Source organism: Artemia franciscana, unplaced genomic scaffold, assembly GCF_032884065.1.
Source record: "Artemia franciscana unplaced genomic scaffold, ASM3288406v1 Scaffold_883, whole genome shotgun sequence".
NCBI classification, from domain to species: Eukaryota; Metazoa; Arthropoda; class Branchiopoda; order Anostraca; family Artemiidae; genus Artemia; species Artemia franciscana.
The window spans coordinates 21,379-48,790 of NW_027068793.1; the positions used below are offsets into that span (position 1 = coordinate 21,379).

A 27,412-nucleotide genomic window follows, 5' to 3' on the forward strand; every position below is an offset into this window, starting at 1 on the left:
TGACATGTCCTTTAGAAAATAAATATACCAATTTAAAAACGAAGGATGATATACCATCTGGGGCAAAGTGACATCTCCCAATGAAGTGATCATAAGAAAGAGAAATGATAAAAAAGTAGAGAAGCTAAAATTTGAATGCTGCTAATTTTTTAGTTTTTTCGTTTCGAAATTTTTCATGTCGGCATATGAATCGAATCCCACTTTCTTTGAGCTTGTGATAGTCTTTTCAAAAATAAATATAATATTTTACAAAATAAAGAATAATATACCATCTGGGGCAAAATGACATCCTCAAATGGATAGGTCATAAGAAACAGAAAATAGAAGGAAAGAAGAGGCTAAAATTTGAATGCTGTTAAATTTTTAGTTTTTTGTTTCGACATTTTTCACCCTATCAAAAATTAGAATGATTTTAGCAAACTCGTGTCAGAATCATTTATTACAGCATCAAAACTTTACGTGGTATTATCAAAATCCTACAACTTAATAACAAAATCTTGCATGTTATTATCAGAATCTTACCAGGTATTAACAAAATATTTTCTGGTACTGTCAAAGATTGTCTAATATTTTCAAAACGCAATAGGGTGTCATCAAAATCATGTCTTCTATTACCAAATTTTAACATATTAATATATTACCACGAATCCATACGCCTCGATTCAACGTTATTGAAAGCAACAGTAGGGCTCCGTTTTTCGATCTCTTTATACTGATTTTTAATCTTTGAACAGGTTTTGAACTTATACAAAGAGATATAAAGACTTTAAAGTTTCAACTAAAAAACAATAAACCAAGAAGCCAATCGAATCCATCACTCTAGGAAAAGGTTCTACACTAATTTCATTATTTTTGTTAATTCTTCTATTATATGTTTTGGCCTTACAATGTAATTTGTCTGTTTTATTATAAGAAATTACCAAAATCTTGTGTGGTATTATTAAAACTGTGTCTGAGATTACCAAACAACTTGCGCTACATTGTCAAAATCCCATATTGTATAGTGAGAATCCTTTATGATATTATACAAACTTTATATAGTATTATCAAATTTTTGAAAGTTATTAACAAGATCTTGTAATGTATTATGAAAATCGTACCTGTTATTAACAAAAACATTTTTCTGGTACTATCAAAACATATTTGATATCGTCAAATCTGACATAATGTTATCTAAATCGTGTCTCCTATTACCAGATTTAACATATTACAATCAAATTGTGCCTGTCTTTATCAAGCTTACCAAAATCTTGCCAAGTACAACCAAACTCTTGTTTGATGTTATCAAAATCTTTTCAGATATTATGAAACAAATCAAACTACATTACCAGTACAAAATAATAAAATAAAAACACAGATAGTAATCCAAACGACAATGTAAATGATACAAACGATATAAGGTTTGGTTTTATATTAATTTTTTTCGGTATTTTTATTTTATTATTATGCTCTGAGGACGGTCAACCAGAGGTCCTAATGATTTATTTTTCGTTATGCTAAATATTGCAAGGGGAGCATCAGAATTTGGAAGTGACTAGGTGGGACATGGCCCAAAACTAATTGGGAACCACAGCTCTAGCTTTTATGAGGCTTGGGAGAAAAGTGATCATACGCTGATTTGTGGTATTCAGCCATATAATACAACATAATATAATACTATATATAATACTATTATACAATAACAGTATATATTTTATACATCGGAAATTGAATAAACAATCATAGCAAACAAAAATACAACACCAAAGTAACATAAATGAATATATAAATCTTAAAATGAATAAAACTTAAATTTAATATACAAATCAAGAATAAACAAACAAAAATTCTTTTGCTATTGAAGAATAAATGAGAAACAAAACAAAAAGAAATAAAATTATGTACTTTAGCAAAAAAAGTCGAAAAGTACAAAAATTGATAGAGTATGGCAAGAGTATATTTAAAACAAATAAACTTAGGAATATACAAATATCCCGTCTCATCTATCGGATCCTATTAAAAGGAAAGACGCTATTGATAAAATCAGTGGCCATGAACTTGTATCCAGTATTCGCCCTTTTCACGATAAGTGGTATGGAAATATTGATAAATCTGATGCCGAAGACTTCCGTGCATCTGTTCCCGTCATTCTCGCCGGTACGTCAACCAAAGAAATTTCTAAGAAATATTCGGCCATTACAAAAGGTGTTTCAGAGGATTATGCGATTCAGTCTTTCACAAATTGTAGCGGTATTGTTGCTGCCAAAAGGCTGGGCTCTTCGAAAACAGTTAAGCTTGATTTTGTGGATTCTTTTGCTAAAGCAGCTTATATCAGAGACGGTGTACGAATTGGTTATGAATTCTTTAGACTGAGCAAGTTTAGGGAAATTCCAAAGTGTTGTTTTAAGTGCAGATCGCTCCATCACTTCCAGTCTTCTTGTCCCAGTCCTGCGCCCAAATGTGCTCGTTGTACTGGCCCTCATATGAGTACAAAAGAAAATCCATGCAATGCCTCACCAAAATGTGCCAATTGCAATGGTGAACACGTGTCCTTTAGCATGTCATGCTCCGTTCTCCGTGGTTTTGCTAGTAAATAAACCTCTAAATGACTTTACAAATGTCAATCATATCGCACAATATCAATGGCACAAAAAATAAAGATGCTTATATTGACGATCTGTACGAGAATTTCGACGTTGTCTGCCTGCAAGAAACTTTGTTAACCGCCTCTAGCAGAAATTTCCTTCATCGAAGCTCTGATCATTCGGTTTTTACTTCTGATGCAGTTACCACGCGTGGCCGCCCTTCTGGAGGTGTGGCCTATATTTAAAAAAAAAGTATTGATCTTTTGAACCCATCCCTTTTTTATTCGGATAAGCACATTCTTGCTTTTGGAGTAAATAGTACTGTGTTTGCTAATGTTTATCTTCCATATAAAAATAATACAGCGGAGTCAATAAATAAATTCGCTATTACATGTAAGTCTTTAAAGTCCGTGATGAATCGTGTCAAGGAAAATAAACTTGATTTTATAGTTCTTGGTGACTTTAACACGGATTTCGAAGAACAAAGTTATCGATCCCGAGAAATATTGGAGTGCATGCCCCTTTAAGTGATTCTGAAGAAAGATTTATCATATTCCTACATTCATCAATCTGGTAGTGTTTCTAATATTGATCATATAATCAGTTCGTCACAGCTAGAATGCTCGATTATTCATGTTGATATTGAGTCTGATGACATTGACCATTTATCGCTTTCATTTACTACTAAACTGAAACGTAACCTTTGCAATGTTGCCCCTATTGGGAATTCTAAATGGTTTAAATGTAGTAATTGGAAAAGAGCCGATATTGCTTTATATATATTGTCTTTATCTACACTGCTTAATTGTATTCGTGTGCCTTATCATCTACTCCAATTGCAAGTAAAGGGTAGTAAGCGTGATCTTGATAGATATTATGATGAACTGCAAAAAATTGCGGTTCCTGAGGAACGTATTTGTATAAAAACACGGAAATCTATATGGGCTGCCGATCCTGAATTAAAGAATTTTAAAAATAAGGCAAAACTTTGGCTTCGAATTTGGGTTGATTGTGGTAGACCTACAACGGGGTCTGTTGCAGATATAAAGCAGAAAACAAAGAATGATTATAAAAAGTACCTTAAATTTATTCGTTATAAGGGTATGGAATTTCCAGCCTCTAAAAAGCATTGTTCTAAATTGATCAATTCTGAGAAGCTGGATAAAAGTGATCTTTATAATAGTGATTCGATTTCTAGTTCAACTTGGTATGTTTACTATTCGGGAATTTTTTCCAAAATTAATTTTTTCGTGCAGTCACATTATTCTCGGTGACTTTCTAAAATTCTTCCGCCTTCGTTTGATCAAGACCATATTATTCCAGTATCAATAACTGCTGTTGAAAATGCAATTAAGCAATTGAAATCTTCATCCATTGATATTGATGGTATTAGTGTAAATAATATAAATCAAAAGTGTGTTGTTCTTTTATTTCATTTGCAGTTGTTGTTCCAAATGTGTTTAATATCTTCTCTGGTTCCGGATAACTTTCTTTATGGAAATGTCACCTCAATTCTAAAGCGGGGAAAACTCCCTTCTTAATGTTCATCTTAAAGCCCTATAACCACTACGTGTAACTTGAGTAAAATCCTTGAATATATTTTACTTCCTCATTTAAATGAAAATATTTAATTTCGGATTGAATCATTTCGGGTTTCAATCTGGTATTGGTTGTCAACATGCACACCGTGGTCTTTTTTCCGCCCTTAAGAAGAGCAAGACTGAAGGGTCGCCACTTTATATGTGTACTTTGGACCTTTCTAAAGCTTTTGACAATTTAGTTCACAGTCAAGCTTTTTTTACCTTTTTAATAATGGTGTAAATCTTTCAGTAATTTTTCTTCTTCGTTTTTGGTATGAGAATTCTTTCCTCCGAATCAATAAATCTGGATCTCCGTTTGTCCGCTTACGTCGAGTTGTTAAGCAGGGAGGGGTTTTATCACCTAGTAAATTCAAAATGTGCATTTCTGGTATTTTAGATGAAATTAGATCAAATTATTTTATTGGACTTTCAGATGTTTCTTATCTTGCTTATGCAGATGATCTTTTACTTTTATGTAAAAATAAGCAAGGTCTCTCGTTTATGCTCTCAAAAGTTTCACGCCTATTTTCTAATATTGGTCTTTCTCTTAATATTGAGAAATGTGAATTTCTAGTTTTTAATGGTCCGACTTCCTCTAATGCTCCCTTAGCTTGTCGCGGTTTTTCTATACCCTTTGTTTCCGCCTTTTGGGGGTTGGGTATTACTGTTAGGAATTCAATTTCTTGCCTACGGCAGTGCACTTTTCGTGATGTTCAAAAGAAAATTCAAATGGGGTATTCTAAGATAATTGCTAATCGAGGGAAGTATAATAGACGTACACTCGGTAGACTATATGCTACATTCTGTGATCATTCTGTCCTTTATCTTTCTGGTCTTTATCCCCTTCTAAAGAAAAAAGATGTTAATCAGATTCGGACTTTTTATTTCAGATATTATAAATTTTTACTTTATCTCCCCCCTTGGTATAGCAATGGGAAGATAATTCGTAAATTTGATGTCCGTGATATAAGTGCAAAGTTGGCCATCCTGCATGGAAGGTTGTCGGAATCAGCTTTTTATCGTTTATCACCTCATCATCCTTTAGTCTGTCTGTTCGGTTAATCTCATTGTAGCTTAGTGTTTTTTCTATTTGTAGTGTATTTTACTTGCAGTGCATTTCATTTTTTTCTTTCTTTTTGTTACTCCACAAGTGCCTTAACTTGTTATGATGTGGACTATAAATAAATTATTATTATTATTATTAAATCAAGCTTAAAATGACAAAAATCAGAACAAAATAGAGTTTAGCTACTGCCCTCTTCCCCAATTGTACAAGTATAAGGTCTACAGCACAATTGACACTTTACACAAAACGAATTATATCACAAATAATGCTCTTTTTTAATTATTACAACATAAAATAAAAATTACGGTGAAATAAAATATTGGCAGAGAGAGAGAGAGAGAAAGAGAGAGAGAGAGAGAGAGAGAGAGAGAGAGGGAGAGAGGGGAGCGAGGGGAGAGAGAAAGAGATGGAGGAAGGGAGAAAGAGAGTGTGTGTAATGAAAGGAAGCCAAAAAATTACACATACAAATATACTTCAATAGTTAAAAAAAAGAAAATTAGAAGAAATCTGAAATTATAGAGAAGAGAAAGTAGGAAAAGAAGGTCAGGTCTTTTTCAGCATGCATAAAAAGATGACAAATTCAACCCTTTTCGCGACAGTAGCGAAAAACGATACTTATTGTACAAAAAAGCTTCTTTTCTGGCTCAGCGGCTTCCAGCATGGGTCAGACTCTTGCAGGCAACAAGTATTTTCACAGATCAGGATTTAGTGTCAAAACATGGGGCTGGAACTCTCTCAGCTGAAAAGTTTTATGATAGAAAAGCTGGGAAGAGAGAGTGATTTTTCTTTAATTGTAGGGAATGAACCAACGCTTGACAATTAAAGAATTTGATTTGATATCAATATAAATATTGACAAATATTCTTCCTTTTTTAAGCTTTTTAAATAGTTTCGGTCCAGCTCTAGCTACAAACTAGTAAAGGATGAACCTCAGGCAATAGTAGCTTACCAATTAGATTACCAAGATTACTAAGCTGTAAATTTAAATCACTAAGCTGTAAAACAATATTGAAGACATTGCTTAATATGTAAATTATAAATAAAGGGCCGTAGAATCTTCGGGAATTGATTTCTTGGCTTCCATGATCACTGAAAATATCAAGATCGTAAGAAAATGGAAATAGAACCTTTGTATCTTTATCTTGAAAGTTGAACCCCCATCCCCCAGGTAGATTAAAAAAAATGCCTGTGTCTTACCTAAACTGAAAAATAAAAAATAAAATCTGTATCCCTCCCTACTTTTTGTGGGTTAGCACTACTGACTCCAACAAAATTATACAACCTAAAATTAACAAAGGAAAAATTGTCCCCATGAAAGTTGAAAACAACTTCACTCTCCTTCCACGTAGATTTGTTTAAATAATACCTTTTTTGTGGCTTCGTTAAAAAAAAAAAAATCAGTACCCCTACTTATATTTTATGGATACTGTATCCAACAATATGCCACAACCTAAAATTAACAATACAAACAAAGAAACAGATTTAGACTTCTAGTGAGTTTTCCTAAGCTATTTACATTTCAGTTTAGTTTTAGTGCAAGTAAAAACTAGAGAACCGAAAAAACTACCTAAAAATTGCCTAAGAAATAAAACAAATGAATACCTAATATTTGGATGACATTCGATATAGCTGAATGATTTTAGAGATTGAAAAATATTTTAGTTCAACACGTTAGTCTAATTATATTGAGTTCTCCCACTCCCACCTCCCACCCTCTTCCCTCGCCATTATTACTTGTTACTTAAATTTCACTGTCGGTTCGTGTGACGAGAGATGCATTTTTGTTTAAAGGCTGCACCAAAATTTCAGGGTTTACTGGTTCTAACTTATCTGTCCCGGAGACCTTGTTACTGCATGGGTGGTGTGTCTTGAATTAAATGTAGCCAATTAACTGACGAAAGGTTTTGTTTGGTTGGTTTTCGGTTGCTCAGTGCTGCAATAAGTTGTTTGTATTATAGCAATAGCGAAAGAATTTAAAATTGGCTTGAGTTGGCAAAAAATGAAATCTATCTTGTGGTTATTTTCTTTTAGATGCAACTTTAGATTGAACAGTTTATGGAGATTTTGACGATGATGCAGGAAAAAGGACGGAGTTGAGAGGGCTCTTTCAAAATAATTTGCGATTGACAGCTATCTTGTTTGTGGTAAATAGTAATAGCGGTTGTTAAGCATTGTCGACTACCATTTTGCCTTACCACATCAAGAATATATTGGAGACATATAAAAATTCGTAATTTATTTTGCGCGATTAAGAATGTACTTGACTTGACTAGAGGGAAGTCAGCTATAATTCAAGACTAGCTACTTTGACCTTTTATATTCCTTTCAAAACATTTGGACAAAATGGAGAATTCATGTACGTAAAAAAAAAAAAAAATGCAACTCATGTGCACGAATCTTTCCATCTTATCTTTTGGAACAAAAATTGCTTTCAAAGGGGCTACATAATGGTTTTCAGAGTTGTAGACCCTTATCTGATTGTGTGTTGGTACGTATCAGCAGCAAACTGTATATTTCGTTCTTAGATGCAACTTTATGACCTGGACGGATTGAATCCTTTCTTTCTTCAACTTTTTTCGCTTTTCAGTCTTAAAATCACTCATCCAAGAAAACACTCTTTCGGAGTCTGCGTACAAATGCAGCAGGGATAAGGCCCTCTTGGCTTGTTCTGCGATATCGGAAAAAATAGGCTGTTTAAAGACTGCACCAAAACTTCAGGGTTTACTGGTTCTAATCTATCTGTCCTGGAGACCTGGTTACTGTATGGGTGGCGTGTCTTGAGTTAAATGTAGCCAATAAACTGACGAAAAGTTTTGCTCTCTTGGTTTTCGGTTGCTTAGTGTTGCAATAAGTCGTTTGTATTATAGCAGTAGTAAGAGAATTTAAACTTGGTTTGAGTTGGCAAAAAATTAAATCTATATGTCCTGTGGTGGCGCAGTGGGTTTGACCTTAGCTTGGTAATACGGGACCCAGAGATCGAATCATGCTGCAGGAATGCACTCAAGGGCCGACGCAGGAACCTTAGTAGTCAAGAAGCGTCGTTAATCCGATACAATACAACACGAATGAAATCTATCTTGTGGTTATTTTCTTTTAGATACAACTTTAGATTAAACAGTTTATGGAGATTTTGAAGATGATGCAGGAAAAAAGACAGAGTTGAGAGGGTTCTTTCAAAATCATTTGCGATTGACAGATATCTTGTTTGTGGTAAATAGTAATAGCGGTTGTTAAGCATTGTCGACTACCATTTTACCTTACCACATCAAGAATATGTTCGAGGCATATAAAAAATTCTTTCTGCGTTCAAATGCAGTACGGACAAGGCCCTCTTGGCTTGTCTGCGATATCTGAAAAAACTTTTTTGTCAGCGAAGTCTCTCGTTAAACAAATTTGTATCCACATAAACGTGCAGTCATTTTGCTCGATTTGTCCCTTCTGGAATCAAAATATATGGCAGCTTCTACCGCTGGAAATCAGTATCTGTTAAGTTTTTACATGAGACTTAGAAATCCATTCACTACTAAACTTAGTGATTTCTATTTCTGTGACACTATTTCTTCAGAGGCATCGTGGTATTTAAAAACTGAAGAGACCTCAAAAAGGATTTCCGTCCTCACAGCCATCTTGCAAACTATCCAACAGTCCTTGGTTTCTCAGCTGTAACAGCAGCATCAGAGATGGACCGAATGGCAATTATACTTCAAAAGAATCAAGTATCAAAGTATCCAAAATCGTACCCAAAGTATCCAAAAAGTATCAATTGACCAATATATCAAAGTATGTAAAGTTTTATTTTTAGATGTGATATTACAAGTTGTTCTATATTTTTTTAGTTTATGCTACGATTATGCTATCTTAAGGAAGATTATGCCTAAGTGTTTTCACTTCCTAATTATGCTACGCTAAGCAAAATTATGCTACGTCTGACAAAACAGCTGCGCGAGCGGCAGCAGCCATGAGTGTGCAAATTTTTTGACATACATTCTTTTTTAGTGACAATTCCTTTTTTTGGCCTTGCACTCCTTTTAGACATCGGCAGTTGAGTTTCAAAGGTTTTTAACAGTCATTGTAGGGTTAAACCTATTTGGTCTACCTTAAAATTAGGGGAAATTATTCCTTTACTGAGTTGCAAGGTTAGTATTATGTGCTACTGGGGCTACTAAATTGTGTGTTTCGCGTGACTAGTTATCAAAACCCGCATAGCGGATTTTTGAGCTATAATGCTTCAAACTTCGCTACTTTTGGGCTTGAAAAAAAAAATATACATTTTTATACCTCACTGGCTAGCAAAAAAGACAAGCTTCATGGAAAACACATTTTTACTTTTACCCAAATTAACTATAAAAACAGCAAAATGTTTTTCAGATGGCAGTACGGTTTTGAGGTAGAAAAAAAATTACACAACTAAGATTTACCAAAATATCTACTGGTTTACTCATATTCAATGAATGTAAGGACCAAAGAGGAAGATAAGATGCAGGTGAGGAAACATACAGGAATTCCAAGTTTTTATCTTGATCAAACTGATGCATTTGTTTCAACTAAACTGGGTTCAAGCGCATGGGAGACTTAAGAAAAGGTAAAATTCTTCCTTCACAAGAATTCTTAGGATATATAATTCAACAACGCTGTTTTACGCACCAAAATCTTTACTGCGGAGTGGGACAGTTGAAAAGGTAGTTTGGGTTTCCAACTTTCATAATCCATCATTTGCTTTGCAAAGGGTTTCCCTTAGACCCCCGAAACACAAGTAAAACAATTTTAATAACCAAAATTAAACGATTTGGATTAGCTGCTGGATAAATTACATCAGTCCTGCTAATCCCAGGAAATGCAGGATCAGTGAGGGTAAGTGATGACGTTATATGTAAATAAAACATTCATGTTTTCAATAATGAAACAAATATATGAAACTAAATGCTGAAACAAAATGATCCAGAAATTTTGAAATATGGCACACCTTTAAGGTTTCGTAAATAGACCCTAGATTCTATTCCTAATTTAGACCCTAAATTTAAAATAGACCCTAAGTCATCTTAAATTTTTACTTTATTTCTGCCTAATCAACAAAATATTTTAGCACGAATTTAACTAAAAATCATTTATCCTCGAGCTAACAGAGAATTACTGATGGAGTGTGCGTCTGAAATTGAAAATTCTGAGAAATATTTTTCCATTTCAGAATCAAGTGGAGACGTTCTTTGTGTTTCAGTTTAATTTGCTCTTTTTTTGAAATTAAGAATTTTGTTTAAAATCTTGGTTTATACATAGAGGTCATGTCTCATAGATTTTGAAAAATTATTATGATCTAACGAATTGTTAGCAACAAATTTTCATTAGCTAACAATTGGACAGCAGATATAGGCCTTATTTTAAAAGTCCAATGTCAAATTAACCAGCTATGATAATAACTGGGACCCAGGGATCGAATCATGCTGCAGTAAAGCACTGCAGGGCCGACGCAGGGACCTTAGTAGTCAAGAAGCGTCGTTAATCTGATACAATACAGCTATGATAATTATTGAAATTATTGACTTGAGATTATTGATTGGCCCTAGATGGATGGTTAAAAAGAATAATCTTTGGCAATTTTCCACCCTTCTTCCGTAAAATGTGTCCTAGCCATCTCAAGCTTTGTTTATGGACTCTAGGGAATAAGGTCGAACCACAATTTTAGTACACCCAAATATTTGTCCCAAGGTGAGTCAAACGGGTGCCTAGAACAATTCTCAGACAATTTCTCTGGAGAATATTAAAAAAATAGTCTTCTGTCTTTAGAAGCAGCCACATTTCAGAGCCTCCTTTGGCCAATGTCCTAACATTAGCTTCCAATATTCTAGTCTCCATTAGTGGACTTATCTTCCTTTTCTTCCAACTTCTTTCAACTTCAAATATTGATACACTTTGCAACTACATAACCAGGAACCTGGGAAGGAGTAATTCGTCTGAGCTTGGTCAAGAAGGCCATTTAATGTAAGTTTACTCTAGAAATTATTTGCTAATATATATATATATATATATATATATATATATATATATATATATATATATATATATATATATATATATATATATATATATATATACATATATATATATATATATATATATATATATATATATATATATATATATATATATATATATATATATATATATATATATATATATATATGCATATATATATATATATTTTGGTAGCACTTCTTGAGTAAAACATGGTACTTTTTGTACAGGAGTTTGATATGTTTGGGAGTATCTCCTTGGGTCTGTAAATTTTCAGATTTGGGTCTGTCAATTCTCAGTTTATGTTTAGTAATTTAATATAATAGTATATTAAATTTTGTAATTATTAAATTTAGTAATTTAATATATTTAATATATTAGGGAATCTTTGCTGGCTTTGTCGAATATCTGATTTAACCCAAATAATGGACACTCCTCACTTTGATATACTTTTCTTTTATATAGACCTTTTTTATACTTTTTGACTCTTGCTCAACTACCCCTCTTGGAACTGTCTAAAAAACTGTCTACAGTTTGTACATTTTTTGTGTGACGCTTAATTTCAACAAAATGTAACTTATATATGATTTTGGATGAAAAGAAACAATCTAATTCTTCTAGAAAGACTTTAATTAGAGAGGCATTAACTTGACTTAAGAAGGAAATAAATTGCATAGCATGATAATTGCTATTAGACTTGAAAATGCTATATTTTCTGAATCCAAGTTACTGATCTTAAATGGGCTGTATTCACCCACCCACAAATGAAACTAAGTAATTTAATAGCATATGTTTGATTTTTTTTTTAAACATTGTTTTAATAATTTTTATTATTATTATGTATATATATATATATATATATATATATATATATATATATATATATATATATATATATATATATATATATATATATATATATCATGAAAAGAGAAATCACCAATGCAACAGCACAAAAAAAAAAAAAAAAAAAAAAAAAAAAGAGAGACAGAAGGAGAAAAGGAAGACTGTTTTCCTAAATTAGTGATAAATATAGACCAGCACTTGAATGAGGCCTTAACCCTACTCATCCATACAATCACATAGGTCAAACAGCATAGCCATACACAATCAACCATAAAGAATAATCCATGGACAGGCAGTCATGTCGTCAATAAGTATATGTCGTCATTTACCAAACAATAGAAAAAATAATATAGACAAATAATTCAGAGGCAACACCCAACATAAGGGCTCATCAGGAGAATACACTGGCCTATATAGGGTTTCGCCACTTTAAATTCTCAACCCAGCACAGTGTTGTGGCTACCACAGAATATCCATGGCATCCCCGTGTCAGGTATCACCCCCAAAATACATGCCTATGAAAGAAAAAAAAAAACAGCAAATGTAAAACAACCAAGTAAAACCAAAACAAGCTTATCCTGTTAATATATCCCTCTTTGTAGCAACAATAGGTAAACTAAATATTATAAATTTTACCAAATCACAAATATTAACACATTGCAAAAAACCTGAATGAACTAAACAATTATAGAATTCATCTTTACCATGTGGCAAATTTTTAAGAAAATCCGCTCAATTCCTCCGCAATTCTTCGCTCTTTACGCTAATGCTTTTAACTGTTTTAAAAAGTAAAATTGTGGCAAAGAGTCAAACTTTAGCGTAAAGGGCGAGGGATTGCAAAGGGGACAACTCATTTCATATACGGAGTAATTTCTGTTCGTTTTAAGTTTTAATGTCGCTCCTTACTTTCAGCTAAAAAAAATAGTTTTTTTTTTATTTAATTTCTGAACGTTTTTGAATTAATGCATGTTTGGTTTTGGCTCTCCGAACATAAATTATTAAAATGAAATTTTTATATTAATTCTTTTTTTGGCAAAAATAGCTTTTCATTTCCGTTATAGTGAGCCCTCTTGTGACATTCTAGGACCACTTGGTCGATACGATGACCCATGAAAAAAAAAATAAAATAAACACGCACCCGTGATTTGTCTTCTAGCAAAAAATACAAAATTCCACATTTTTGTAGATAGGAGCTTGAAACTTCTACAGTAGGGTTCTCTGATACGCTGAATCTGATGGTGTGATTTTTGTTCAGATCCTACGACTTTTAGGGGGTGTTTTCCCCTATTTTCCTAAATAAGGCAAATTTTCTCAGGCCCGTAACTTTTGACGGGTAAGACTAAACTTGATGAAACTTATATATTTAAAATCAACATTAAAATTTGATTCTTTTGATGTAGCTATTGATATCAACATTCAATTTTTTAGAGTTTTGGTTACTATTGAGCCGGGTCGCTCCTTACTACAGTTCGTTGCCACGAACTGTTTGATATATATATATATATATATATATATATATATATATATATATATATATATATATATATATATATATATATATATATATATTGTAGCTCGTATTTCTCTTAGTTTTCGTTATTAGCATTGCTTTTGGTTTTCGATTTTTTTTTTTTTTTTAGCGCTAAGGAAGCCTACATACAGACAAATTATTATTTTGATAAAACCTTTTGTCCTTTGAGTTTTGGAATCTCCTTATTTCCAGGAAGTCCTATTTCTGAAAGGCTTTTCCTAATTCTTTCATTTTTAATTAAACTAATTTTGACTATGTTTAAAATTTCCTAATCTACTATCTAACAAGAACAAATGCCAAAATTAAAACATTTCAACTTTTAATCAAAAATCATGTCTGACAAAGGAATTTCCAAAAGATTCCTGAAATAGTAACGTATAAAAATATCATCGCAAAGGTGGCACCCAATCAGAGATGACGTAAACTACACTTACTTCAAAGATGTACAGTATAATGTACTTATATACATATAAAATGGCAGCTACTCTCTGAAGCTGCAAAAATAATTGCACATAAAATACTAAAGAGCTTTCTTAGTTTTGTATGTCCCTCGTGTTCCCCCTGTAAAACTTATATACCTCAAGGTAAATATTTCAATTTTAAAAATCTAATCAATCGAAATCATAATCTATATTGAACGTTTAAAATACCAAGGACAGTGGAAATGGAGAGTTGTCAAAAAAGTTTTTTTTTCATTTTAGAACATACAAATTCTTTGTGAAGAAAACTTAAAATACTGAGGAGAATGTAAATTAAATAAAGGGTTATCAGACTATTTTGTGGCAGCTCTCGGAATTTACAAGATTGGAAAAAAATTTTGATACTTCTGGAAAAAGAAAACATTTTATCAACCTGGTTTTGAATTTAATAATTTTCTATAGCTATAATAAAATCTAGTCCATAGAATTTTTAATCTATATCGAGCTGAGGACATTGAAAATTACATCAGATTAGCCGAATCGATGAAGTGGAAGCTCACATAACATTCAAAAATTTTTCTTTAAAAAGTTTGAAATTAATTTCAAAAATTAACTAAAAAATTAACAAATATTAACTGGAAATTTTCACGAATTTAATTTTTATTAATAAAGACCTCCATATGCGGTTTTTAACAGAATTAAAAAAAAAATTAGAAAAAAAGAAACATTAATGAAAAATCAGTAAAAATTAACTAAAAATAAATGACAACAAACAGGGTACAAAGGTGTATCTTTTCTTTGTAGATATCATTGTCTTTAAGAAACAACAGATTGTTACTTTTTGAATTTTCATAAACGAATAGCAATAGCAAACATAGCTATTTATTTGTTATTATTTATTTTCGCAGCTCAAAACGGCAACACTGACGAAAATGCGATATTATTCTAATAATTTCCGAATTTTGAAAAAGACAGGAAAAGAGAAAAAAAGACAAATGACAGTTTTAAGGTATAAAGGTTCAAGAAAGGGTCAAGGGGTCAAAAAACATTTTTATTTTAGTGGCCTTGGAATTTTAATTTCATCTGAATGATCTGAAACTAATCAATCTGAAACTGATTAATCAGATAACATAAGTATTATATTCTGTTACAACTATAGGCTAGTCACAAAGTTGCTTGGTTCATAGGGAGCAAAAATCTTAAGACTACGAGCAGAAATGAAAAAAGTTTAAACAATGTTTAAAATTAGCAGCTAATACTTTACTTTGAGTAAGGTGATCATCAATCACGTTATTTAAAAATTGTCGATTATTGAAAAAAAAAAAAAGACAAAAGATGTGTCCTTAGTCAATAAATAAGTCTTGTTTTTGTTTCATGAGAAAAATAGGATTATATCTTCTCTTTCGATGCATTAGCAAAATCTAAGAAAAAAATTATATTTTTGAGCTATTAATTATTTAGCGGTTAACGGCTAAATTATTAGCTATTAAGCTGTTATAAAACACGACTAAGCACAAAAAAAAGGTCTTAACAATGTTTTATAAATTGCTTTTTAAATTACAAGGCTTGACAAATTACTTCTTTGAATAATATCTGTTTTGTTTTGAACAAAATATTTTCTTCTTCTAAAAAAAAAAAAAAAAAAAAAAAAAAAAAAAAAAAAAAAAAAAAAAAAAAAAAAAAAAAAAAGACGGTTGCAAATGGATAAACTGGTTAAATAGCAACATTTACATAGTAAGAGCTCCCCCCCCCCTCCCAAGAAAAAGTAGGGTACTTGGGTATCTAAAATAGGGTATAGCCTGCTGCTTAAAATCTGCTAAAAAAATTTCAGAGAAATAAAATCTGGAGCTAATCCTGCTTTTCCATGGAACTTTTACAGGATAAACGTCTGGTTTTAAGAGTATTTAAACAAAAGAAAACAAATTATAATAATACTTTCATCTTAACCTACTGCGACAAACCTTTTTGATAGATGGCAATATAATAAAACCCTAAAAACAATTTCTCATAATAGAACTAAAACCAAATTAGTTAAAATTTTAACAACACCGATATTCAATAATCAAAATGACTAATATATGCTTTATCACTTCTCAAATACAACAATTCAAACATACCTAAAATATCAAATAGTTTCTACAATTAGTGTCAACTGGGAAATATTCGTCACTAGACAATCTCTTGAAAACTCCATATTTCGATTACTATTGGCTGCGAAAATAAAAGTTTGAAAGAAAATGTGCATATTCTAAAATCTAATTTAAATAACAACATTGGAGTCATGAATGTCCAAACAATATTTTGCCATTAAACTGGAGGAACCGTTTGGACGGATAGCAGCCCGGTTTAAACTCTAATCTGGGCAATTTGTCTTGTTACTAAAACACTTGAAAATTAATACTTAGCGAAAACAGGTTTACAATACTTCAAATAAAGTTATTTTTTCATCGAAAAAACCATTCAAATCTAAAAAAGAATTTTACAAATATACGATAGAAAGTCTTCAATTTGATCTTTTTAAACATATTCTGTTTTTATATTGGGGTTACTAATAAAACAAATTGTTAACGAATTCAAGTTGCTTTAGTAAAAAATGTATATGACAAATACAAGGGATTAAAATATTCAGATAATTGTAAAAATGGAAAATAATTGAATATCTAAATAATTTTTGAAAACAAAATTTAATGCCAAATAAAGGTCTCCAAACATTCAAATTTTTGCGAAAAATAAGTTAATATTCGCTGGTTTTATATCATTAACCATAAGAATATTCAACGAATTGAAATTAATTTGGTTTCAAGCCAAATATAATATCTTCTGAAAAATATCAGACAATATAATTTTGACTATTGTAAAAATAGATCTGTTAAAATAGTTGTAACACAGAGAAATTGAGGGAGTACTTAAAAAAAACTCTTATGACTCAAAACTCGAGTCATTCTTTCGTTTATTTAAATGGAAACATTTTCACAGAGGAAAACAAATCAGGTGGAATTTATCTTTTTGTTTTTTTTTGTGACTTGAAATTTCACACAGGAGATTTTAAAACCACTCAAGTTTTAAAAGACTGATCTATATCTCCCAAAATTCCACCAAAAAAGTGAAATTCAACTTTTCTTCTTTTATTGTGACCCAAAATTTCACTCAGTAGGTATTAAAACCAGTCAATTTTTTAAAGACAGGCTATTTGTCTCTCCAGAAATAAGGATTAAGTGTGATTGGCTTACGAAAATGCATCATAGACGTCAACAAATTAAATAAAGCACACTTTCACCATAGTAAATCTTCCCTTTTCTCTTTGCTTATAATGCAGTTTGCATAACTGATCCCGGAATTTCCCCCGCCTCCTCGCAATCCGTTTCTACTAAATCACATACATTCGATATATCGCTCATTGACTGGCGCGCTGCATAACTTGTCGACAAAGATAACTTTTCATCTGGTAAACGTATTTGACTAGGAATTGACACACTTAATAACGATGGTGCATCATCATCATCACTATCATCAGCATAAGTCATTTCAACATCTGTTTCACTCAGTACCGCCTTATGAGCAGGTAAGTACAAATTAGGGTGGACCGCATAGTTTCCAGGCGAGGGTAAAGAGTCATTCAAATCACTAATTTCACTTAAAGGAGCTATCTCACTCCCCCCTGTACCAAGTTGACTGAGACGTAGACCTCAGTATAACGTAGACCACTTCTAGCAATAATTTGCTCGAAGCTTACTTGCTCAGTAGGGCTGCGTAAAGAGGCATCACACGCACCGACTGGAGGCTCTCAGATGGCTAAACGACCGTTCTCATCTAAAGATGGACCTAGAAGAAATATTTAGCTAAGATTTTGTTAATATTTTAGCCTGTGGCTTGTTATCCTAAGAGTGTATTTATCGATTGCGTTTAATTTATTTACAAGACACAAAAAGCACTTTTGCAGTTATAACACTGCTTTCAAATCTACCTTAAATACTCCCCTCTCCACGCCCCAAAAACTGCTTGCTCAATTTTACTCTATGCAAAAAGAGATATTATTTTATTAAATTGAAAAAGTACTTTAAAGCACTAATTTGATAATAAAAAACAAACGACAACTAGGTATTAAAGTAAACACGATAAATTCTATTCTACAAATGGATTTCACAAGCAGACGTTGCCGAGCTTACATTCGTCAAAATAAAATAAAATTTTTTTATTTTAAAATTTAAAAATAAAAATAAAAAGATTTCCAGCACGTGTTTTTATTGCACGACAAAAATTAGGCAAAAAAATTGATACTGAATAAGTTTAGTATTTGATAAGGTTTAAAGATAATATTGGAAAAATATTTACTTTCTCTCATTAGAATTCAAAATGAAACCATCAGAGACATCTTGCAGTAATTATTATTGCAGTATAAATTATTTTCCGGTATTTCTAGGGATTTTCCAGGAGGAGTATACGTTTACAGGGGGAAATATTTCAAATACTTTTGAATCTCAAAGTACGATCGTTACTAATCTGCACGGGAAGTGGGATTTACACGGGGAACCGATGGAGGATTGTCTACGGGGACCTCCAAGAGGGAAATTTTCCTTGAAGTTGGAATTTTCCAGGGGGAATTTTCCTTGAATTTCTTTTCTTTTAAGATCGCAACAACGCGCGATGGGTAAGCAAGTACTAATAAAATAATACTCAGTGAACAAACAACAATACATAAAATACTAAGTTAAAAATTGAAATAATTAAATCACAATAAGATCACAATGATGCGCGATGGGTAAGCAAGTACTAATAAAATAATACTCAGTAAACAAACAATAATACATAAAATACTAAATTAAAAATTGAAACAAGTAAATATTAAAACTAAATAAAAAAAGAAAAGAAAAACCAATACCTGGTACTTTGCTTCCATAGTTGTAATCACTGGTTTCGTGGGAGTGGCAAGAGGCTGCGTCAACCGTGGATCCTCCCACAACCTCAGCAATATCGGTCGTAACACTAGCATTTGCCCAGTCCGATACGTCCCAATGATAGCCTAAAATTTTAAGAGTTTATATAATAAAGACAAATTGAAGGTTTAAGCTATTTTTCACTAACAATTTTAAGATAAATGTTACATGTCATTAATCATTCCACTGGGTTAACAATGCATTTCCTTTGGTTATACTTAATTAAATAATACGTCCATTAGAAATTCTCGCATTAGAAAACAAAGCCCATAATCAGTTGTTAGAGAATTGTCTATGGAAATGTTGGTTTTCTAGGTTTTAGGTCAGTTTCGCGGTTATGTAGACCTACAACTATTTCTGAAATACTTACAGAAGCAGCTAATTCTCTTTGGCTATTTTCAAAAATTAAATCAATTTGATACTTCAGTTTTTATTGCTTTACATTCAACTAAAAATTTTAATTTTGGTGAAATCTATTCTTGTGTAACCTAATCTTACAACAGCGATCTAGAATCATCCAATTGTTCAAGCGTAGCAACTTAACTTTTAATTCACAAAATGTAGATTTGTCAAAGAACTTTTTTCAGCAATTTGATAATTATCAGTTTTTATTAATTAAAGTTGAACTGAAAATTGACTATTGGGAAACATCTATTTCTGTATAATTTAGTATTACAAGAAAAAAAAAATCAGAACCAATTTCTTAAGCGTAACAACTTAGCTTGTAATTTGTGAACAAATTACACACATTACAAGGTTTGAACTTCATTATTTTATTTATGATTTATAACTTAAGTTTATTACAATGAAAATTTATTTAACAATAATTAATCAACTGAAAATACTGCAAAAATTATAAGAAAAAAATTACGCATAAACATACAGAAACAATAAATAATTAATTGATAATTAATATACAGATTCATTAATATATTAACTAATAATAGATTTTAATCACAATTTATTACAAAATTATAAAAAATACAAAATTTATTTACTGATGAAATTTTTCAAGATTATTTTTTGTTTGTTTGTAGCAAATATAATTTTATGAACATTTTGATGACTTAGCACAGTTCTTCCCAGAAATATCAGCTTTCTTTTCGTTGTCCACTGGCTTGGCTGAATATTATTTTCGTAGTTCTTTTCTTTTTATTTAATATAACATACATATTTCTTTATTTTTTCATTTCTTCGTTGTTTTTTTTTTTTTTTTTTGGTATGTCGTGTATAGCCAGTGTAGTCTTGAAACCTATTAATTAGTGCAAATTAATCCATTTAGCTTATCCACCTGATATCGGTAATCTGAGATTAACGCGAACTACGGTAAATGACAGGACGAAACTGGAAAGTCCACAATTTCAATTAAAATTTAGGGAAAAACTGAAAAACGTAAATTTTATGAAGGATAGAAGAATTTATAGGAATGAAAAATATACGATTTTCAGGATCTCGAAGGGGCACAGAGCTTTATATGGTATACGACTACTATTATTACTATACTTATTAATATATTGTTACTATACTATTATCACCATACTCATTTTCCTTCATTTAATTTATTATGTCAATGTACTGTAAGTTTAAAAGTGTTTATAATTTACGACTTTGAAACAGATCAATTTTATTCCAACTTGGAAACTACTTTATCGTTTTAGAAATGGTACACACAAAGCCTTGTTTAAAGTGCTTAGATCACAAGTGACCCTCTAGGGCAGAAGACCAAAAAGCCAAGAAGAAACATTTTTAAGGTTAGAGAGGCAGTTTAAACCCTGGACCCCTCACCTGGATACAGCCTTATATATGGTTGCCTTGACACTATCCCAGTTTCAAGAGTGACCTGAAGGACCTCTCACAAAAACTTAGAGAACTTGGGACAAACTGTTTAAAGGCTTCTATCACAAATCGGTCTAATGATCCATTTAGGAGGAGAAGGAGATTATGAGAAAATATAATCAAAATCAATAAGGGCAAGCTATTAAGAACAATAAGGGGAGAGGGAGCTGAGATTATCATTTTGGTTTATAGGTTACAGCCTATAAACCATTGAACATTGAACATTTCTTAGAGCAAAGAAATTATTTTGAAAAATAAGGACGGTGTAACTGTGAAATGGTGTAACACCAAATATGTAATTCATAATTGAAATCGTCTATATACCAGTAACAGGAGCTCCATCTAATGAGCAGAGAGAAGCTTTGAAAAGAATGGGGTGGTGGAGAAGTATGCGTAGCTGTGTTGGCCTAAGATGAGGCCATCTTTTTTACACCATTTTGTCACCTTTATGAATCGGACAAATATTTGGGAAGAGAGGGGGAGGATATTAAAAACTATGCACCAAACATATATTTTCATAGTTTTATTTTATATTTTATAGAGATTCTATAATATATAGATATTATATAATATCTATAATATCTTATTCTTATCTCATCTAATTCTATTTTATCTTGTTCTTATCTAATTCTATAATATCTATAGATATTATAGATATATAGATATTATAGAAATGTTATTATAAACATTCATTTTAGTTTACAGAAAACAGCCAATGAACATTGAATATTTCTTAGAGTAAATAAATTATTTTGAAAAATAAGAACGGTGTAACTGTGAAATGGTGTAACACCAAATATGTAATTCATAATTGAAATCGTCTATATACCAGTAATAAGAGCTTTATCTAATGATTATAGAAAAGCTTTGAAAAGAATGAGGTGGTGGAGAAGTACGCGTAGCTGTGCTGGCCTCAGATGGGTCGTTAGTAGTATTAGCTGTAATAATTGACAAGTATTTCTTTATTGCTAATTTTTCTTAATATTACATTATTTATTTCAATATTTTAATATTATTTGTTGAATAATCGAACATTATTTCAATATTTTACTTATTATTACTAGCTCGTAAAATCTCAGATATGTACAAAGATCTTCATCAAACCAAACATTCATTTCGATAAGAGAATAACAAACTTGAAAGTTTTTATTAAAATTTTCGTTAAGGTCGTTAAATTAAAACTTTAATAGAAATAATTTTTATTGAAAATTTTATTAAACTCCAAATGACTAAGTCCCTACCGTAAAAGAGGAAAAAGGAAAAAGAGAAAATTTTTAAAAAATATAAAAATATATTTTTTTCGTCCGTAATCTCTTGCATATAATTATAGTTATATAATTATTTGACAATTGTGTTTGTCAATACAATAAATACAAGTAGCTTTAACAAGTAAAATACTTCAAGTAGTAGTGATATCCAGGGTAACATAGCAATGAAAATACCAGAGGGCATTAAAAGTGATTTCTTAAGATTTAATTGGGCTATATTTAGAATCAAAATAACAAATACATAACAATATTATATTCATATGTTATATATTCAAAATAACAAAGCATTTTCTAGGAGCATGCAAAGATATTTTTTTGGGGTAGGGGATTGATGATATAAAAAAATTTAATTGGACAATCTGAATAAGAATTACTGATAAATTCAGGAAAATTTAGGGTTGGGGGGGGGGGCTTTATACCATGAAAAAGGAAAGAGAAAAACAAACACTTGAGCAAATGAAACCTTAAATAAAAAAGATCAGAAAACAAATTCGTCTTCTTTGTTAACGTAACAAATACTAGCAGCTTCGAAAAGAATGACCCGTCAAATTGTGGCGATACCAAGAGTGATAAAGTGGATAAAATACCAAAGTATATTAACGGTGATTCGTAGGAATTAATTTAGCATATATTAGCATGTATTATTAAAAACGATCTGAATTGAATAATTAAATACAAGAGTGTAGTTACTACCTTAGATACAATCATTAAAGGCAAAAACATCGAAATTTTCATAAAATTCGAATTTTCCCGAAAATACATAGGCCCAAAATACTATTTCAAGCATTTCAGTAAATGACCATAGTATGTACATTCTGTTTTCATATCTGAAAAGATGTGACATTTTTTGTTCAAAACCACTACTAGAAGCAAATAATACATCTCATTAAAAAAAAAGATCGATATTGTCGTAAATCAACATTGTAAATTGATCTTATTAAAAAAAGATCGATGTTGTCGTAAATCGACATTGTGAATTAACAGACCAAACAATGCAATGAGAAACAAAAAGTGTAAAAAGTACACGAAAACTCAAAAAGGAAAAGGGTCGGTTAATTAAAGTCAGCACTAAGAAAAAACTACGAAATATATAAACAACTTAATAAATGTAAAAAGTCATTCAAAGAAAAACAATTGTCGAAAATACGAACTAACAACAAATTAGAGAGCGTATGGATTAAAAAAGGGCAGTAAAGACAAACTAGGGTGATATTAGACATGTTATTATTCAAATTAAGCAGCGCATGCTTTTGCAGTTCACACAAAAGCTTACCCCTTCTATTAGCTAAGTGTTTTTCCAAAGAAGATAGAAATTCGGCATAATCTCTTGGTCGTGGGGGTACAGGAGGGGGCACATCTATAGGTCCTGGATCTCTAGCTAGCGAAAGAAATAAATGACTACAGAACAAAAAAGAAAAAGCGACTAAGAATTTTTTTTTAAATTATTATTACTATCGACTAACATGTCTGCTTATGTATGTGCTACGATACATGAGCGACATAACATATATTAAACAAATAATGATTGTTTAAATATATATATTTATTTATCGGTAATTTTTTCTCGGAAACCCCACTATAATTCTTTCTGAAAATGGCATACTACCATTTTTCGATGTAAAAGAACGCTCTATGTAGGTCTGGACTGTTTGAATACTCGTTTAGGGGTTCAATTTTGGAAAGATGCCTTCATAACATTTTTTAATAATATCGCATATAATATATCACACAATATAATTTGAAATCTTACGAGTGATACCATAACTATTTGGAATAGTTATAGTAATTCCAAAATAGTTATAAACCTATAAACCATTTGGGTAAACCTGTAAGCAAATGTTGTGTCACAAAAAGCAAGAGTACAGGAAAATAAAAAACAAAAAACTAAAAGGAATGTAAAAATATGGCGCTGAAGAACGATCAAAAGCTTGTAAATCAGATTCCTACACCTGACTACACCATCTTGGGCAAACCTATAAACCATTTGGGTAAACCTGTAAGCAAATGTTGTGTCATTAAAAGCGAGAGTACACACAAAAACAAAAAACCCACACGAAAATTGAAAAGAAGGCAAAAATATGGCAGTAGAGAAGGATCAAAGTATGCAAATCGGATCTCTACGCCTGACATTACCATTTGGGGCAAATCTATAAGCAAATTTTGTGTCATAAAAAGCAAGAGTACAGGAAAATACAAAATAAAAAAACTAAAAGGAATGTAAAAATAAGGCACTGAAGAACGATCAAAGCTTGTAAATCAGATTCCACACCTGACTTCACCATCTTGGGCAAACCTATAAACCTATAAACTATTTGGTTAAACCTGTAAGCAAATGTTGTGTCATTAAAAGCGAGAGTACACACAAAAACAAAAAACACACACGAAAGAAGGCAAAAATATGGCGGTAGAGAAGGATCAAAGTATGTAAATCGGATCTCTACACCTGACATTACCATTTGGGGCAAATCTATAAGCAAATTTTGTGTCATAAAAAGCAAGAGTACAGGAAAATACAAAATAAAAAACTAAAAAGAATGTAAAAATAAGGTGCTGAAGAGCGATCAAAGCTTGTAAATCAGATTCCTACACCTGACTTCACCATCTTGGGCAAACCTATAAGTATGTTGTGGAATAAAAAGCAAGAGTACAGGAAAATACAAAACAAAACTAAAAGGAAAACACCCTCTGACATTTTTCTTTATTATTGATTTTTCTTTATTAGGTGAAAAAAGATAAGATTTATTAACTGATAAACGGCTACCACAAGCCCAAATGGGCGGAACTCAAACTTTAGCGTCAATAAACAAAAGCGTAAAAATGCCAACAACAATTAAAACTTTATTAGTGTTTATCTTTAGTATTTCATTTCTTTCATTATTCCATTTGTGATTTTATACCTTCAAAGTGGACAATAAAACACTTTCATTCATTCAATCACTATGTTGTTTTATGCTGTAAAAGAGGATCGGCAATCATGCAATCAGTAGACCACTGAGAAATATGTCCTGGAGTCTTAATGTTCGTATCAAGATCCTTAAATCCATAGATAGTACTCCTGCAACCAATAAAAGACACATTATTACTCGTAAAGGAGTCAAGCGGAGGCTGCCACTTCTCCCACCCTGTTTAATAGTTATATTTTGGACGCAAACTGAAAATGCTCTACATCTTGCATTTTTTCATGGCATCAACACATATATTCCCGGGAATTCAAGAAAAGAGTTTCATCAAAAAAGATGACTGCTCCCAAATGTATTCCGCAGGTGGATGAGTGGCCCCCCTTCTTTGAGAAATTAGAAGCAGGCACAGCATCTGGCACACAACAGCCTCCACCAAATTTTGAAAAACTGGCAGAAGAAGTCGGAACCCCCTCTTGTGACCACACTGAATACCCCCTAGTAGAAGAAGATTATCACCTTTGTTAGTCAGAAGTTTGTTAGAAGTAATAGATGCCATAAAACAAACTAGAGATTGGTCTGCGCCAGGACCAGATGGAATTCCAGCATTGGCTTTGAATGTACTACAGGTAGTGTTATTACCTCTGCTTCTGGGGTTGTATAACTTGGTTATGAAGAAAAAAAGTGGCCTAATCCTTGGAAAATACTTGTAGTTATCCCCCTATTTAAGAAAGTTGATGCAAGTTTGTGCGAGAATTACCGACCAATCAGCTTAGGAAACTGTCTTGGAAAATTTTTGGACAAAATCTTAAACAAAAGGCTGGATGAGAGGCAAATTCTGAGAGAAGAGCAACCCGGTTTCCGTAAAGGGTACTCACCATCTGATCGAATGTTTATTCTAAATGCATTGATTAGTAAGTATTGCAAGGGAAACGGAAAGTTGTACGTGGCTTTTCTTGATTTAAGTAGAGCATTTGACAATGTTGACCGTATAATTCTGTTTAGAACGGCCTTAGGAACAGGAATTCCGCCACCGTTTTTAAGGGTTCTTCTTTCGATGTATTGTTTGACCAGAAACGTGGTAAAGACAGCAGGAAGCGGTATATTTAGAGTTTTTTTTTAATGTGAAAGGTGTAAAACAGGGTAGTACCCTATCACCAAGACTTTTTGCTATTTTTATAAATGATCTTGCCCAATACCTTGAAAAAAAGTGGGCGCCAGTTGTACACCATGGAAATAAAGTATTATCAATAATATTATTTGCCGATGATATTGCCTTGTTTGCCAGATCCATTTCGGAGCTACAAACTCTGTTAGATTTGACAGCTGAATATTTAGAGGAAAAGAAACTGGAAATTGACACAAAAAAGACAGAGGTAATGATTTTTTGCCGTAGACTATGAACAGGAAATAAAGATGAAGAAAGTTTTAGTTTGAACAGTGAAGCTGTGAAGGTTGTCTCTCAGGCAATATATTTAGGATTCCATCTAACATCGAACGGAAGATGGAGCATTCATATTTCGAAGATGGTATATCGAGGAAAAGCAGCAATAGCAACGCTGTTCAGGAACAGTTATTTGACGGGGATAGGTGACTTAAAGATGCATATAAACGTGTTCAATTCAAAAATAAGGCCAATCCTCCACTATGGAGGAGAAGTATGGGGCCTAGAAGTGGCAAACTCATTAGAAACTCTACAGCTGCAATATTGTAAATACAAAGAAAAAAAAAAGGTAAAGTATACGGCATTAGACTTTACAGTCCCTACCGGCGGTGCTGATCTTCGTTTCTTGGCTTCATTCAGTCTTTGACCTATATGGATGAAAACCAGTTTATATTGGTTGGTTAATTTACAGAGGATTATTGTTTGGATTTTTATTTCATTGCGCAACTATTGAAATTGTGTACAATGCTATATACCGGTGGTACGCGTACCCCAAGGGGTACGCGAAACCCTCGCAGGGGGTACGCGAAGGTCCCAAAATTAATTTAGTCTACATCTTTAAAACTTGTTTCTGACTCAGTTCCAACATTTCCCTCAAAATCAGATAACATAACCCATTGTACGTAATTTCAGACTCATTTTCAAAACTTTCGCTTTCAGTAACCTGCTAATTTTTCTCCATAGCCGTAAGGTCTCGATTTAAACTCAGCGGGTACAGTATCTTGTCATCTGTTGAAACACGAAGTTCGTGAATTGTGGTTGCAAACAAAGATGGATAGATTCCTGATCAGGAATAACAAGAAGCCGAATGATGGTACCCAAAACTCTGAACCTGCACCTAAGAAGAAGAAATATGACGAATCATCGGTCAAAGTACGTCGATATTTGTCAGAATACCTAGGGCTCGGATTTAGTGCGACAAAGTCTGATCCAGTGAATGCACAGTGCGTTCTTTGTGGTCAAGTCTTGGCCAACGCTTCCATGAAACCTGCGCATATGAACCGGCATCTCAGTACTG

The 27,412-nt window shown here is 32.1% G+C and overlaps 1 protein-coding gene across 1 annotated transcript in view; it reads right to left on the reverse strand.

Moving 5' to 3' along the window:
* Window positions 1-13,898: 13,898 nt before the first annotated feature.
* LOC136043731 (leucine-rich repeat-containing protein 57-like) overlaps window positions 13,899-27,412 on the reverse strand; it is a 50,619-nt gene continuing 37,105 nt past the window's right edge. The window contains exons 5-6 of the mRNA XM_065728639.1: window positions 18,895-19,035; window positions 13,899-17,837 (exon numbers count right to left, since the gene is read on the reverse strand). The gene's annotated coding sequence lies outside the window, so the exon portion shown is untranslated. The remainder of the gene's footprint in view (window positions 17,838-18,894; window positions 19,036-27,412) is intronic.